The following is a 16,062-nucleotide window of genomic DNA, read 5'->3' as shown; positions in this document are numbered from 1 at the left end:
AAAACATTACAGACAGTGGGAGGAGATGTGGCCAAAAATGTCAATATGGAGTGGATCCAATCAAAACAAAAATGACGGAGTGGCCATTTTAATCAAAAACCCTCAAGCTCTGGTGAAGGGCAGCACTGTGGTGAGAGACAGTCGGGCACTTTTAGCACATTTGGCTTTTATGGGACAGGATTTCAACCTTTTAAATATTTACGGTTTTAACGACAAGAACGACAGGTATGACCTTTTAGAAGACTTGCAGTCCCACATGCTAGGTAGGGCACCTTTAGTTGTAGGGGGGGATTTTAACTGTATTCTAAGTAGGGAGGATAGGAGGAGAGCAGGGGAAGATTTTAAAGTAGACAAAACATCGGTTTTATTGCAGGGCATTTGTAGAGATTTTAAACTTCAGGACTGTTTTAAAATCATGCATCCCAGAGAGGAGGGCTTCACCTGGTTCGGTGGTGATGGCACCAGAGCCTCTCGCATAGATTATGTTTTTACACGGGACTGCCCACCCACCGATGCTAGATTAACTCCTGTTTTCTTCTCCGATCACCTTATGCTCTCTTGCACCCTTTCACTCTCTTCGGGCGTGACATCAGGAAGTGGTCTGTGGAAACTCAACTGCTCCCTTTTAGAAGATAGGGAGTTAGTTAGGCAGTTCAGGGAGCGGTACAAAGAGTGGCAGACCCTTCAAGACTTCTACGAAACACGTGCACACTGGTGGGAAATGGTGAAGGGAAAGACGCAGACTTTCTTTAGGCAGGCAGGTAAGAAACGAAAGAACAGGGAATACAGACGCATGATGGGACTGCAGAAACGACTACAACGTTATTTTAACCTAAACCAGATTGGCATGGATTTTAATGAGGAAATTAAGCAAGTTAAAAAAGAGATGTCAGTTTTATCAGAAATTAAAAGCAAAGGTGTCATTTTAAGGAGCAGAGAACGGGAAATAGAGGAGGGTGAAAAGTGCACACGGTATTTTTTCAGGAAAATTATGAATAAAGGGGGTGGGGGGCATTACAAAGCTGAAAAAAGAAGATGGTGCACAACTGAAACAATGGGCGATATTAAAGAAACAATTGAAACATTTTATTCAAACCTGTACAAAGAAAAACCTGTAAAAATGGACATCATGACCGAAGTTTTAAAATTCATTGTAAAAACAGTAAACAAAAGTGTGCTTTTATCCCAGGATTTTACTTTTTTAGAGTTAAATAAATGTATGACTGGTTTTAAAAAAGGGAAGTCCCCTGGACAAGATGGACTTCCCTTGGAGTTTTATTTGACTTTTTGGGACATTTTAGCACCTGATTTGATTACTGTTTTTATGGATTTTGAACGACTTGAGCATGAGGAGTTGCAGATTTTAACTAACCACAGATCACTTGTCTCCGTTGTGCAGGAGCGGGAACCAGTGAGTCCGGTGCACGGGCTCGCACCCGGCGAGCCCACAACAGTTTGGCGCAACGTCAACCATCCTGCTCTCCCTAACAGACTCCGGGACCTGTCATGGATGGTGGCTCATGAGATCCTCCCGGTCAGGTCCGTCATGCACTCCCGGGGCATGTCAACGCACTCAACCTGCCCCCGACCTGGTTGTGGCGCGCCTGAGTCGGTGAGGCATCTGCTCTGGGAGTGCAGTGCTGCTGTAGACCAGTGGGCAACGGCCGGCTCCTTGCAATTCCCGTACTTACCAGCAAGGGAGGTCCTCACAGCACAACTAGTGCTATATGGGGTGAGCCAGCAAAAAATACCATCCAAAGACTTTGCAAAACAGTGGCTCACCCTAGCCGCCATCAAAGACGCCACATGGACCTCCAGAAACTTGCTGGTAAGAAAGCACATGCAGATCCCCCCCGTGGCTGTGATCCGAATGGCCGCAGCAACGGTCAAAACGGCCGTAGCTGCAGGCAGCAGGCCTAGGACACAGCCACAAAGAAGAATCGCCTCTGTGCCCATTCGGATGAAGGAGCCGGAGCCACACAGCAAAAGGTCACAGCAGCAGCGGCCTGGCTCTCTGGGTGACGCAGGTGGGAAGGAGCATCAGGGAGAGGATCTCCTCTGACCACCACGACAGCATCCCGAGAGACCAAATGTTTGGGGGAGCAGAATGAGTTACCCTTGGTAGGGACTCACTGCGCTCCTGCACAAAGATAGAATTGAAAAAAAAAAACCTTTTTAACGGATGCACTCCTTTTTATGGACTTTTAATGGACACTCAATCACATAAACACCTGACATATGTTTTACAAATGAACAGCTATTTAACCTGTATTACCATTTTAGAACAATTGGTTTTATTGTTTTAAATATGGTTTTACATACTGCACATATTTATTGTAATTCATTGTATATACTATGTCCACATGTGAATATTTTATCTAAAATGTAAATCATTGTTTGAAATAATTTGAACGAGTGTCAATAAAACTTTTTCGAAAAAAAAAAAAAAATCTGTTCTTATCAGTTTAATATCTGATACGTCCCCTACCCGGGGACCATATATTAAATTGCTTTTTGGAGCAGGGAGATGGAATAGGGGCTTGCTCCGTCCACTCCATGCATCGACCCGGTATTGCAGTACCTCCAGGAACGGTGCACTCCCCTCTCTCTATGTTTAATATGAAAAAGAGACTTAACTGAGTAGGTAGGCCGGTCTAGCAGCACTGACGAGTTTAGATCCATTTCAAGGTTGTTCAAGCACCCTTGAAAATGAGCAAATTATCTTGACTCATGACTGCCAATGTACAATTGAGTAGCTATGTCAGCACTGTAGTGAGGTTGCACACTCTAGAAATCTGTGCTCATATACAGCAATCCTTTGTAATCCTTATTCATAGAGCAGGAAGCTGCATGCAAAGTTGTGACTCTGCAGATCCACAGCCTCATGCGGCGTGTGTGTGTTTGGATGATGTTTGGAAGGTGCACCATCGGTCCGGGTGCCGTGTCTGTGAAAGACGTCCTTGGCTCGGATCTGTACAACTCATACTTACCTGGCAAGGGAGATACCATGATCAAGAAGGTGGTTCACCCAGGGCGAGGCTCAACCATTGCACTCCGGTTGTGCTGACCTCTGCGAATTCCCCAAATGTGGGAATCTCGATTGCATAATTTCTGGTAGTGGGGGACTGCGTTCGCGCTCTCCCCTGATAAATTGTTGAAAGAAAACTAAACGCTTACTGAGGTTAGAAACCAAGTGAGAAATTGGTGAATTCTCCATTGACTCGTGTAGAGACGGATGTCCTTTTGAACACAAAACGGTCGTCTTATCTTTTGATAGAATGCAGCTCCAAGTTACTTCCTCGCATTGGACTCTGTGACACCGTGAGCGGGACTGACGCTGCAGAGGATCACTCCTTCAACTCCGACACTTTTCCGGTCATCGCTTCTCGGCCTTTTGGCTAAGATCAGGTGTAGTATCTGTTCTTATCAGTTTAATATCTGATACGTCCCCTACCCGGGGACCATATATTAAATTGCTTTTTGGAGCAGGGAGATGGAATAGGGGCTTGCTCCGTCCACTCCACGCATCGACCCGGTATTGCAGTACCTCCAGGAACGGTGCACCCCCCTCTCTCTATGTTTAATATGAAAAAGAGGCTTAACTGAGTAGGTAGGCCGGTCTAGCAGCACTGACGAGTTTAGATCCATTTCAAGGTTGTTCAAGCACCCTTGAAAATGAGCAAATTATCTTTGTTTCCTATGAATTATTTTATACAACTTTAATTATTTTGCGAGCCTGATCCTAGAATTGCCCATGACTGCCAATGTACAATTGAGTAGCTATGTCAGCACTGTAGTGAGGTTGCACACTCTAGAAATCTGTGCTCATATACAGCAATCCTTTGTAATCCTTATTCATAGAGCAGGAAGCTGCATGCAAAGTTGTGACTCTGCAGATCCACAGCCTCATGCGGCGTGTGTGTGTTTGGATGATGTTTGGAAGGTGCACCATCGGTCCGGGTGCCGTGTCTGTGAAAGACTTCCTTGGCTCGGATCTGTACAACTCATACTTACCTGGCAAGGGAGATACCATGATCAAGAAGGTGGTTCACCCAGGGCGAGGCTCAACCATTGCACTCCGGTTGTGCTGACCTCTGCGAATTCCCCAAATGTGGGAATCTCGATTGCATAATTTCTGGTAGTGGGGGACTGCGTTCGCGCTCTCCCCTGATAAGTTGTTGAAAGAAAACTAAACGCTTACTGAGGTTAGAAACCAAGTGAGAAATTGGTGAATTCTCCATTGACTCGTGTAGAGACGGATGTCCTTTTGAACACAAAACGGTCGTCTTATCTTTTGATAGAATGCAGCTCCAAGTTACTTCCTCGCATTGGACTCTGTGACACCGTGAGCGGGACTGACGCTGCAGAGTATCACTCCTTCAACTCCGACACTTTTCCGGTCATCGCTTCTCGGCCTTTTGGCTAAGATCAAGTGTAGTATCTGTTCTTATCAGTTTAATATCTGATACGTCCCCTACCCGGGGACCATATATTAAATTGCTTTTTGGAGCAGGGAGATGGAATAGGGGCTTGCTTCGTCCACTCCACGCATCGCCCCGGTATTGCAGTACCTCCAGGAACGGTGCACCCCCTCTATCTCTATGTTTAATATGAAAAAGAGGCTTAACTGAGTAGGTAGGCCGGTCTAGCAGCACTGACGAGTTTAGATCCATTTCAAGGTTGTTCAAGCACCCTTGAAAATGAGCAAGCCATCTTTGTTTCCTATGAATTATATGATACAACTTTGGCCAGGGGGATTGAGTCACAGCAGATGGCAGGTTGCCTGTCTCAAGGAGAGCAGACATGCCCCCTGCTGGATCTTCATCAGTATCTCTAATCACCTGCGTCGAATAGGGGGGAAAGTGCAGCGTGACACGGTGTGAGATTTGCACCTTGGGGCGGCACACAAAGAGGGAGATTGTGGGGGCATAAGAGGTTTGGCATGAAGGACATTCCACAGCGGGGCTTGTCATAGAGATGAGTCCACAGGGTGTGTCTGAGAGGCTCTCGGTTGTCCTGCTATGGGTCACACGAGGGGATTGATCGCTCTTTTCATGCTTCATGCAAGGGTGCTGCCCACTGCCCTCCGGACCGCACCGCGGCCAAGGGGTCATTCTTCCCACGGGGGAGTAAAAGGGAAGCAGCACCTGTCTGCCTGTGTACTTGCAGCATTTCCACATTTTGACCCTTGCTCCTCTGGAACACCCGAGTAGGACGTTAGTCCTGTGGCTGGAAAGCCTGGAGCTCTTTGCCGCATTTCACAAAATCTAAAAACATGACAAGAAAAAGTTGGCGCCTTGCTCTTGCTGCGCGGTGTAGGGGAATGGGTGTGGCCTGGGATTCCTTTCACCATGTCGGGGCTCACCGTGAAGGGGGTGACTGGGACCACTGTTGTGTTCGTCTGCTGTTGGTGAGCGGGGCGTACTTACTCGGCTTTCTCTTCATCACGTACAAGTCTTTCGCCTTTTACTAAAGACTTCCGTGGAGAGGAACACCCACGAGTTAGATCTATTTTTGGCAGGCTTTGCCGTTTGGCAGAGTCTCATTGTGTTTGTGAAAAGACAAGCGGGCGGCCTTCCTCAGTAAGACGTGTTTTTCAGTGTCCGTTTTACTTTTGCCAACAAGGATGTTGAATCCATGAAGATGTCGAGGCTGGACTTCTCCAGAAAATTGATTCAAGGTACGTTGAAATTTAAGCCAGAAGACTTAAACTGCATTTTAACATTGCCATATAACAAGGGATTTGATTTAAGCTTTCAAACTGCTGTGTTGCTCAGAGAATTTTGGATAAGATTTGAAAATGTAAAACCCCAATTTGCTGTGTTCAATGTGGAGAAACTGACTGACAATACGTTGAAAACCGTTATTGTCAGAATGTTCAATGAAACAGTGAATGCAGATGACATTTGTTTGTGGCTGGGGAGATATTGCACTGTTAAAGGCCAGGCTACGAAAGTGAGAGATGAGGACGGCATCTGGAATTGCGCTTGGAGGGTCCCCATCCAACAATGGCAGGACCCCCAAGGCTTCCAGGGCTTGAAACATCTGCCGTCTATGGTAGTTCTGGGAGAGAACAGGGGCTATATCCATTACCAGGGCCAACCCAAACTCTGCCGCAAGTGTGGTGAGCATGGGCACCTGGTTGAAGCATGTCAGCAGATCGTATGTGGAAAATGCAGAGAAATTGGACCCACTTTTGAAGAGTGCACCAATGGCAGACGATGCAATCTTTGTGGGGAAACAAACCACCTGTTCAGAGATTGCCCAAAGTCATTTGCCAACAAATTGAAGGCTGCAAAAGTCACAGAAAAGAGAAAAGATGGCGGACAGACAGAACAGTTAGGAGAGCAAATTGAAGTTGCTGGGCAGGAAAATTCAAATCTCCCTCCAAATCCTGTGATTGGAAGAGAGGGAACAGGTGAGGAGGGAGTGAGGGAGGGGCCTGCATTTACCCCTCCAATGGAGAGTACTCCAGAGGATGGGGTGGTGCAGGCAGAAGGCGGAGCTAGTAAGGAAGACCAACCACAGGATGATAGTGAAGATGCCTCCCTCCCCAATGCCCAGCAAACTAAGAGGCCTTTGTCTGAATTGTCCTCGGATTCTCCCATTGTGTTGGAGAAGAAGGGAAGAGTTGCGGCTCACTCAGACAGTTCATCTGTGGAGGAGCCCAGAGTCTTCCCTTCCGATTCACCCAATGAGGTTTCTTTTTTAACAATTGCTCTGCAATCGACCCCCAGGGACTCCAAATTAAATGCAACATTGCAGCAGAGGCCAACCCCCAGAGTCCCAAAGGGGAACAGAGCTCAAACCCTTCATTTTTCACCCGCAGAGATGAAGGAAGAGCTCTGTTCACAAGAAATTACCTAACTGTTTTTTAAATGTGTTTTTAACACCCTCTGAGTCTTTTAAAATGTCTTACCTGTTGTTTTTAACCATACTCATGACACTGACCTTCTCTACCATTAATGTGAGAAGTGTGAAGTCGAGAGTTAGAGCCCAGAGTGTTTTACCCTTTTTAAGTTCCTTTAAGTCAGATGTGTTTTTATTGCAGGAATGCAGCCTACCGTTTTTAAAACATTACAGACAGTGGGAGGAGATGTGGCCAAAAATGTCAATATGGAGTGGATCCAATCAAAACAAAAATGACGGAGTGGCCATTTTAATCAAAAACCCTCAAGCTCTGGTGAAGGGCAGCACTGTGGTGAGAGACAGTCGGGCACTTTTAGCACATTTGGCTTTTATGGGACAGGATTTCAACCTTTTAAATATTTACGGTTTTAACGACAAGAACGACAGGTATGACCTTTTAGAAGACTTGCAGTCCCACATGCTAGGTAGGGCACCTTTAGTTGTAGGGGGGGATTTTAACTGTATTCTAAGTAGGGAGGATAGGAGGAGAGCAGGGGAAGATTTTAAAGTAGACAAAACATCGGTTTTATTGCAGGGCATTTGTAGAGATTTTAAACTTCAGGACTGTTTTAAAATCATGCATCCCAGAGAGGAGGGCTTCACCTGGTTCGGTGGTGATGGCACCAGAGCCTCTCGCATAGATTATGTTTTTACACGGGACTGCCCACCCACCGATGCTAGATTAACTCCTGTTTTCTTCTCCGATCACCTTATGCTCTCTTGCACCCTTTCACTCTCTTCGGGCGTGACATCAGGAAGTGGTCTGTGGAAACTCAACTGCTCCCTTTTAGAAGATAGGGAGTTAGTTAGGCAGTTCAGGGAGCGGTACAAAGAGTGGCAGACCCTTCAAGACTTCTACGAAACACGTGCACACTGGTGGGAAATGGTGAAGGGAAAGACGCAGACTTTCTTTAGGCAGGCAGGTAAGAAACGAAAGAACAGGGAATACAGACGCATGATGGGACTGCAGAAACGACTACAACGTTATTTTAACCTAAACCAGATTGGCATGGATTTTAATGAGGAAATTAAGCAAGTTAAGAGATGTCAGTTTTATCAGAAATTAAAAGCAAAGGTGTCATTTTAAGGAGCAGAGAACGGGAAATAGAGGAGGGTGAAAAGTGCACACGGTATTTTTTCAGGAAAATTATGAATAAAGGGGGGGGGGGGGGCATTACAAAGCTGAAAAAAGAAGATGGGTGCACAACTGAAACAATGGGCGATATTAAAGAAACAATTGAAACATTTTATTCAAACCTGTACAAAGAAAAACCTGTAAAAATGGACATCATGACCGAAGTTTTAAAATTCATTGTAAAAACAGTAAACAAAAGTGTGCTTTTATCCCAGGATTTTACTTTTTTAGAGTTAAATAAACGTATGACTGGTTTTAAAAAAGGGAAGTCCCCTGGACAAGATGGACTTCCCTTGGAGTTTTATTTGACTTTTTGGGACATTTTAGCACCTGATTTGATTACTGTTTTTATGGATTTTGAACGACTTGAGCATGAGGAGTTGCAGATTTTAACTAACCACAGATCACTTGTCTCTGTTGTGCAGGAGCGGGAACCAGTGAGTCCGGTGCGCGGGCTCGCACTCGGCGAGCCCACAACAGTTTGGCGCAACGTCAACCATCCTGCTCTCCCTAACAGACTCCGGGACCTGTCATGGATGGTGGCTCATGAGATCCTCCCGGTCAGGTCCGTCATGCACTCCCGGGGCATGTCAACGCACTCAACCTGCCCCCGACCTGGTTGTGGCGCGCCTGAGTCGGTGAGGCATCTGCTCTGGGAGTGCAGTGCTGCTGTAGACCAGTGGGCAACGGCCGGCTCCTTGCAATTCCCGTACTTACCAGCAAGGGAGGTCCTCACAGAACAACTAGTGCTATATGGAGTGAGCCAGCAAAAAATACCATCAAAAGACTTTGCAAAACAGTGGCTCACCCTAGCCGCCATCAAAGACGCCACATGGACCTCCAGAAACTTGCTGGTAAGAAAGCACATGCAGATCCCCCCCGTGGCTGTGATCCGAATGGCCGCAGCAACGGTCAAAACGGCCGTAGCTGCAGGCGGCAGGCCTAGGACACAGCCACAAAGAAGAATCGCCTCTGTGCCCATTCGGATGAAGGAGCCGGAGCCACACAGCAAAAGGTCACAGCAGCAGCGGCCTGGCTCTCCGGGTGAGGCAGGTGGGAAGGAGCATCAGGGCGAGGATCTCCTCTGACCACCACGACAGCATCCCGAGAGACCAAATGTTTGGGGGAGCAGAATGAGTTATCCTTGGTAGGGACTCACTGCGCTCCTGCACAAAGATGGAATTGAAAAAAAAAAGCCCTTTTTAACGGATGCACTCCTTTTTATGGACTTTTAATGGACACTCAATCACATAAACACCTGACATATGTTTTACAAATGAACAGCTATTTAACCTGTATTACCATTTTAGAACAATTGGTTTTATTGTTTTAAATATGGTTTTACATACTGCACATATTTATTGTAATTCATTGTATATACTATGTCCACGTGAATATTTTTTCTAAACTGTAAATCATTGTTTGAAATAATCTGAACGAGTGTCAATAAAAACTTTTTCGAAAAAAATCTGTTCTTATCAGTTTAATATCTGATACGTCCCCTACCCGGGGACCATATATTAAATTGCTTTTTGGAGCAGGGAGATGGAATAGGGGCTTGCTCCGTCCACTCCACGCATCGACCCGGTATTGCAGTACCTCCAGGAACGGTGCACCCCCCTCTCTCTATGTTTAATATGAAAAAGAGGCTTAACTGAGTAGGTAGGCCGGTCTAGCAGCACTGACGAGTTTAGATCCATTTCAAGGTTGTTCAAGCACCCTTGAAAATGAGCAAATTATTTTGACTCATGACTGCCAATGTACAATTGAGTAGCTATGTCAGCACTGTAGTGAGGTTGCACACTCTAGAAATCTGTGCTCATATACAGCAATCCTTTGTAATCCTTATTCATAGAGCAGGAAGCTGCATGCAAAGTTGTGACTCTGCAGATCCACAGCCTCATGCGGCGTGTGTGTGTTTGGATGATGTTTGGAAGGTGCACCATCGGTCCGGGTGCCGTGTCTGTGAAAGACGTCCTTGGCTCGGATCTGTACAACTCATACTTACCTGGCAAGGGAGATACCATGATCAAGAAGGTGGTTCACCCAGGGCGAGGCTCAACCATTGCACTCCGGTTGTGCTGACCTCTGCGAATTCCCCAAATGTGGGAATCTCGATTGCATAATTTCTGGTAGTGGGGGACTGCGTTCGCGCTCTCCCCTGATAAGTTGTTGAAAGAAAACTAAACGCTTACTGAGGTGAGAAATTGGTGAATTCTCCATTGACTCGTGTAGAGACGGATGTCCTTTTGAACACAAAACGGTCGTCTTATCTTTTGATAGAATGCAGCTCCAAGTTACTTCCTCGCATTGGACTCTGTGACACCGTGAGCGGGACTGACGCTGCAGAGGATCACTCCTTCAACTCCGACACTTTTCCGGTCATCGCTTCTCGGCCTTTTGGCTAAGATCAAGTGTAGTATCTGTTCTTATCAGTTTAATATCTGATACGTCCCCTACCCGGGGACCATATATTAAATTGCTTTTTGGAGCAGGGAGATGGAATAGGGGCTTGCTCCGTCCACTCCACGCATCGACCCGGTATTGCAGTACCTCCAGGAACGGTGCACCCCCCTCTCTCTATGTTTAATATGAAAAAGAGGCTTAACTGAGTAGGTAGGCCGGTCTAGCAGCACTGACGAGTTTAGATCCATTTCAAGGTTGTTCAAGCACCCTTGAAAATGAGCAAGTTATCTTTGTTTCCTATGAATTATTTGATACAACTTTGGCCAGGGGGATTGAGTCACAGCAGATGGCAGGTTGCCTGTCTCAAGGAGAGCAGACATGCCCCCTGCTGGATCTTCATCAGTATCTCTAATCACCCGCGTCGAATAGGGGGGAAAGTGCAGCGTGACACGGTGTGAGATTTGCACCTTGGGGCGGCACACAAAGAGGGAGATTGTGGGGGCATAAGAGGTTTGGCATGAAGGACATTCCACAGCGGGGCTTGTCATAGAGATGAGTCCACAGGGTGTGTCTGAGAGGCTCTCGGTTGTCCTGCTATGGGTCACACGAGGGGATTGATCGCTCTTTTCATGCTTCATGCAAGGGTGCTGCCCACTGCCCTCCGGACCGCACCGCGGCCAAGGGGTCATTCTTCCCACGGGGGAGTAAAAGGGAAGCAGCACCTGTCTGCCTGTGTACTTGCAGCATTTCCACATTTTGACCCTTGCTCCTCTGGAACACCCGAGTAGGACGTTAGTCCTGTGGCTGGAAAGCCTGGAGCTCTTTGCCGCATTTCACAAAATCTAAAAACATGACAAGAAAAAGTTGGCGCCTTGCTCTTGCTGCGCGGTGTAGGGGAATGGGTGTGGCCTGGGATTCCTTTCACCATGTCGGGGCTCACCGTGAAGGGGGTGACTGGGACCACTGTTGTGTTCGTCTGCTGTTGGTGAGCGGGGCGTACTTACTCGGCTTTCTCTTCATCACGTACAAGTCTTTCGCCTTTTACTAAAGACTTCCGTGGAGAGGAACACCCACGAGTTAGATCTATTTTTGGCAGGCTTTGCCGTTTGGCAGAGTCTCATTGTGTTTGTGAAAAGACAAGCGGGCGGCCTTCCTCAGTAAGATGTGTTTTTCAGTGTCCGTTTTACTTTTGCCAACAAGGATGTTGAATCCATGAAGATGTCGAGGCTGGACTTCTCCAGAAAATTGATTCAAGGTACGTTGAAATTTAAGCCAGAAGACTTAAACTGCATTTTAACATTGCCATATAACAAGGGATTTGATTTAAGCTTTCAAACTGCTGTGTTGCTCAGAGAATTTTGGATAAGATTTGAAAATGTAAAACCCCAATTTGCTGTGTTCAATGTGGAGAAACTGACTGACAATACGTTGAAAACCGTTATTGTCAGAATGTTCAATGAAACAGTGAATGCAGATGACATTTGTTTGTGGCTGGGGAGATATTGCACTGTTAAAGGCCAGGCTACGAAAGTGAGAGATGAGGACGGCATCTGGAATTGCGCTTGGAGGGTCCCCATCCAACAATGGCAGGACCCCCAAGGCTTCCAGGGCTTGAAACATCTGCCGTCTATGGTAGTTCTGGGAGAGAACAGGGGCTATATCCATTAACAGGGCCAACCCAAACTCTGCCGCAAGTGTGGTGAGCATGGGCACCTGGTTGAAGCATGTCAGCAGATCGTATGTGGAAAATGCAGAGAAATTGGACCCACTTTTGAAGAGTGCACCAATGGCAGACGATGCAATCTTTGTGGGGAAACAAACCACCTGTTCAGAGATTGCCCAAAGTCATTTGCCAACAAATTGAAGGCTGCAAAAGTCACAGAAAAGAGAAAAGATGGCGGACAGACAGAACAGTTAGGAGAGCAAATTGAAGTTGCTGGGCAGGAAAATTCAAATCTCCCTCCAAATCCTGTGATTGGAAGAGAGGGAACAGGTGAGGAGGGAGTGAGGGAGGGGCCTGCATTTACCCCTCCAATGGAGAGTAGTCCAGAGGATGGGGTGGTGCAGGCAGAAGGCGGAGCTAGTAAGGAAGACCAACCACAGGATGATAGTGAAGATGCCTCCCTCCCCAATGCCCAGCAAACTAAGAGGCCTTTGTCTGAATTGTCCTCGGATTCTCCCATTGTGTTGGAGAAGAAGGGAAGAGTTGCGGCTCACTCAGACAGTTCATCTGTGGAGGAGCCCAGAGTCTTCCCTTCCGATTCACCCAATGAGGTTTCTTTTTTAACAATTGCTCTGCAATCGACCCCCAGGGACTCCAAATTAAATGCAACATTGCAGCAGAGGCCAACCCCCAGAGTCCCAAAGGGGAACAGAGCTCAAACCCTTCATTTTTCACCCGCAGAGATGAAGGAAGAGCTCTGTTCACAAGAAATTACCTAACTGTTTTTTAAATGTGTTTTTAACACCCTCTGAGTCTTTTAAAATGTCTTACCTGTTGTTTTTAACCATACTCATGACACTGACCTTCTCTACCATTAATGTGAGAAGTGTGAAGTCGAGAGTTAGAGCCCAGAGTGTTTTACCCTTTTTAAGTTCCTTTAAGTCAGATGTGTTTTTATTGCAGGAATGCAGCCTACCGTTTTTAAAACATTACAGACAGTGGGAGGAGATGTGGCCAAAAATGTCAATATGGAGTGGATCCAATCAAAACAAAAATGACGGAGTGGCCATTTTAATCAAAAACCCTCAAGCTCTGGTGAAGGGCAGCACTGTGGTGAGAGACAGTCGGGCACTTTTAGCACATTTGGCTTTTATGGGACAGGATTTCAACCTTTTAAATATTTACGGTTTTAACGACAAGAACGACAGGTATGACCTTTTAGAAGACTTGCAGTCCCACATGCTAGGTAGGGCACCTTTAGTTGTAGGGGGGGATTTTAACTGTATTCTAAGTAGGGAGGATAGGAGGAGAGCAGGGGAAGATTTTAAAGTAGACAAAACATCGGTTTTATTGCAGGGCATTTGTAGAGATTTTAAACTTCAGGACTGTTTTAAAATCATGCATCCCAGAGAGGAGGGCTTCACCTGGTTCGGTGGTGATGGCACCAGAGCCTCTCGCATAGATTATGTTTTTACACGGGACTGCCCACCCACCGATGCTAGATTAACTCCTGTTTTCTTCTCCGATCACCTTATGCTCTCTTGCACCCTTTCACTCTCTTCGGGCGTGACATCAGGAAGTGGTCTGTGGAAACTCAACTGCTCCCTTTTAGAAGATAGGGAGTTAGTTAGGCAGTTCAGGGAGCGGTACAAAGAGTGGCAGACCCTTCAAGACTTCTACGAAACACGTGCACACTGGTGGGAAATGGTGAAGGGAAAGACGCAGACTTTCTTTAGGCAGGCAGGTAAGAAACGAAAGAACAGGGAATACAGACGCATGATGGGACTGCAGAAACGACTACAACGTTATTTTAACCTAAACCAGATTGGCATGGATTTTAATGAGGAAATTAAGCAAGTTAAAAAAGAGATGTCAGTTTTATCAGAAATTAAAAGCAAAGGTGTCATTTTAAGGAGCAGAGAACGGGAAATAGAGGAGGGTGAAAAGTGCACACGGTATTTTTTCAGGAAAATTATGAATAAAGGGGGTGGGGGGCATTACAAAGCTGAAAAAAGAAGATGGTGCACAACTGAAACAATGGGCGATATTAAAGAAACAATTGAAACATTTTATTCAAACCTGTACAAAGAAAAACCTGTAAAAATGGACATCATGACCGAAGTTTTAAAATTCATTGTAAAAACAGTAAACAAAAGTGTGCTTTTATCCCAGGATTTTACTTTTTTAGAGTTAAATAAATGTATGACTGGTTTTAAAAAAGGGAAGTCCCCTGGACAAGATGGACTTCCCTTGGAGTTTTATTTGACTTTTTGGGACATTTTAGCACCTGATTTGATTACTGTTTTTATGGATTTTGAACGACTTGAGCATGAGGAGTTGCAGATTTTAACTAACCACAGATCACTTGTCTCCGTTGTGCAGGAGCGGGAACCAGTGAGTCCGGTGCACGGGCTCGCACCCGGCGAGCCCACAACAGTTTGGCGCAACGTCAACCATCCTGCTCTCCCTAACAGACTCCGGGACCTGTCATGGATGGTGGCTCATGAGATCCTCCCGGTCAGGTCCGTCATGCACTCCCGGGGCATGTCAACGCACTCAACCTGCCCCCGACCTGGTTGTGGCGCGCCTGAGTCGGTGAGGCATCTGCTCTGGGAGTGCAGTGCTGCTGTAGACCAGTGGGCAACGGCCGGCTCCTTGCAATTCCCGTACTTACCAGCAAGGGAGGTCCTCACAGCACAACTAGTGCTATATGGGGTGAGCCAGCAAAAAATACCATCCAAAGACTTTGCAAAACAGTGGCTCACCCTAGCCGCCATCAAAGACGCCACATGGACCTCCAGAAACTTGCTGGTAAGAAAGCACATGCAGATCCCCCCCGTGGCTGTGATCCGAATGGCCGCAGCAACGGTCAAAACGGCCGTAGCTGCAGGCAGCAGGCCTAGGACACAGCCACAAAGAAGAATCGCCTCTGTGCCCATTCGGATGAAGGAGCCGGAGCCACACAGCAAAAGGTCACAGCAGCAGCGGCCTGGCTCTCTGGGTGACGCAGGTGGGAAGGAGCATCAGGGAGAGGATCTCCTCTGACCACCACGACAGCATCCCGAGAGACCAAATGTTTGGGGGAGCAGAATGAGTTACCCTTGGTAGGGACTCACTGCGCTCCTGCACAAAGATAGAATTGAAAAAAAAAAACCTTTTTAACGGATGCACTCCTTTTTATGGACTTTTAATGGACACTCAATCACATAAACACCTGACATATGTTTTACAAATGAACAGCTATTTAACCTGTATTACCATTTTAGAACAATTGGTTTTATTGTTTTAAATATGGTTTTACATACTGCACATATTTATTGTAATTCATTGTATATACTATGTCCACATGTGAATATTTTATCTAAAATGTAAATCATTGTTTGAAATAATTTGAACGAGTGTCAATAAAACTTTTTCGAAAAAAAAAAAAAAATCTGTTCTTATCAGTTTAATATCTGATACGTCCCCTACCCGGGGACCATATATTAAATTGCTTTTTGGAGCAGGGAGATGGAATAGGGGCTTGCTCCGTCCACTCCATGCATCGACCCGGTATTGCAGTACCTCCAGGAACGGTGCACTCCCCTCTCTCTATGTTTAATATGAAAAAGAGACTTAACTGAGTAGGTAGGCCGGTCTAGCAGCACTGACGAGTTTAGATCCATTTCAAGGTTGTTCAAGCACCCTTGAAAATGAGCAAATTATCTTGACTCATGACTGCCAATGTACAATTGAGTAGCTATGTCAGCACTGTAGTGAGGTTGCACACTCTAGAAATCTGTGCTCATATACAGCAATCCTTTGTAATCCTTATTCATAGAGCAGGAAGCTGCATGCAAAGTTGTGACTCTGCAGATCCACAGCCTCATGCGGCGTGTGTGTGTTTGGATGATGTTTGGAAGGTGCACCATCGGTCCGGGTGCCGTGTCTGTGAAAGACGTCCTTGGCT

General features: G+C 46.3%; 8 non-coding genes and 3 pseudogenes across 8 annotated transcripts; all 11 read left to right on the top strand.

The window, feature by feature from the left end:
- The first annotated feature begins 2,423 nt into the window (after positions 1–2,423).
- On the top strand, positions 2,424–2,603 carry LOC128383043 (uncharacterized; annotated as a pseudogene).
- Positions 2,604–2,982: 379 nt separating this feature from the next.
- On the top strand, positions 2,983–3,146 carry LOC128381650 (U1 spliceosomal RNA). The gene has a single exon (XR_008323565.1). It is a non-coding gene; the product is annotated as a U1 spliceosomal RNA (small nuclear RNA).
- A 232-nt stretch (positions 3,147–3,378) lies between these two features.
- LOC128382738 (U2 spliceosomal RNA) lies at positions 3,379–3,569 on the top strand. Its single transcript, XR_008323806.1, has one exon. It is a non-coding gene; the product is annotated as a U2 spliceosomal RNA (small nuclear RNA).
- Positions 3,570–4,006: 437 nt separating this feature from the next.
- LOC128381643 (U1 spliceosomal RNA) lies at positions 4,007–4,170 on the top strand. Its single transcript, XR_008323564.1, has one exon. It is a non-coding gene; the product is annotated as a U1 spliceosomal RNA (small nuclear RNA).
- Positions 4,171–4,402: 232 nt separating this feature from the next.
- On the top strand, positions 4,403–4,593 carry LOC128382668 (U2 spliceosomal RNA). The gene has a single exon (XR_008323789.1). It is a non-coding gene; the product is annotated as a U2 spliceosomal RNA (small nuclear RNA).
- Positions 4,594–5,425: 832 nt separating this feature from the next.
- LOC128383375 (U5 spliceosomal RNA) lies at positions 5,426–5,541 on the top strand. Its single transcript, XR_008323901.1, has one exon. It is a non-coding gene; the product is annotated as a U5 spliceosomal RNA (small nuclear RNA).
- Positions 5,542–9,493: 3,952 nt separating this feature from the next.
- Positions 9,494–9,665, top strand: LOC128383054 (uncharacterized; annotated as a pseudogene).
- Positions 9,666–10,044: 379 nt separating this feature from the next.
- LOC128381636 (U1 spliceosomal RNA) lies at positions 10,045–10,208 on the top strand. The gene has a single exon (XR_008323563.1). It is a non-coding gene; the product is annotated as a U1 spliceosomal RNA (small nuclear RNA).
- Positions 10,209–10,428: 220 nt separating this feature from the next.
- On the top strand, positions 10,429–10,619 carry LOC128382378 (U2 spliceosomal RNA). The gene has a single exon (XR_008323736.1). It is a non-coding gene; the product is annotated as a U2 spliceosomal RNA (small nuclear RNA).
- An 831-nt stretch (positions 10,620–11,450) lies between these two features.
- On the top strand, positions 11,451–11,566 carry LOC128383368 (U5 spliceosomal RNA). The gene has a single exon (XR_008323900.1). It is a non-coding gene; the product is annotated as a U5 spliceosomal RNA (small nuclear RNA).
- A 3,953-nt stretch (positions 11,567–15,519) lies between these two features.
- LOC128383032 (uncharacterized) lies at positions 15,520–15,699 on the top strand (annotated as a pseudogene).
- Positions 15,700–16,062: the final 363 nt, after the last annotated feature.

This window comes from Scomber japonicus, chromosome 2 (genome assembly GCF_027409825.1).
Source record: "Scomber japonicus isolate fScoJap1 chromosome 2, fScoJap1.pri, whole genome shotgun sequence".
NCBI lineage: Eukaryota > Metazoa > Chordata > Actinopteri > Scombriformes > Scombridae > Scomber > Scomber japonicus.
Note: the sequence above shows the minus strand (reverse complement) of the source record. Positions and strands in the feature narration are given on the sequence as shown.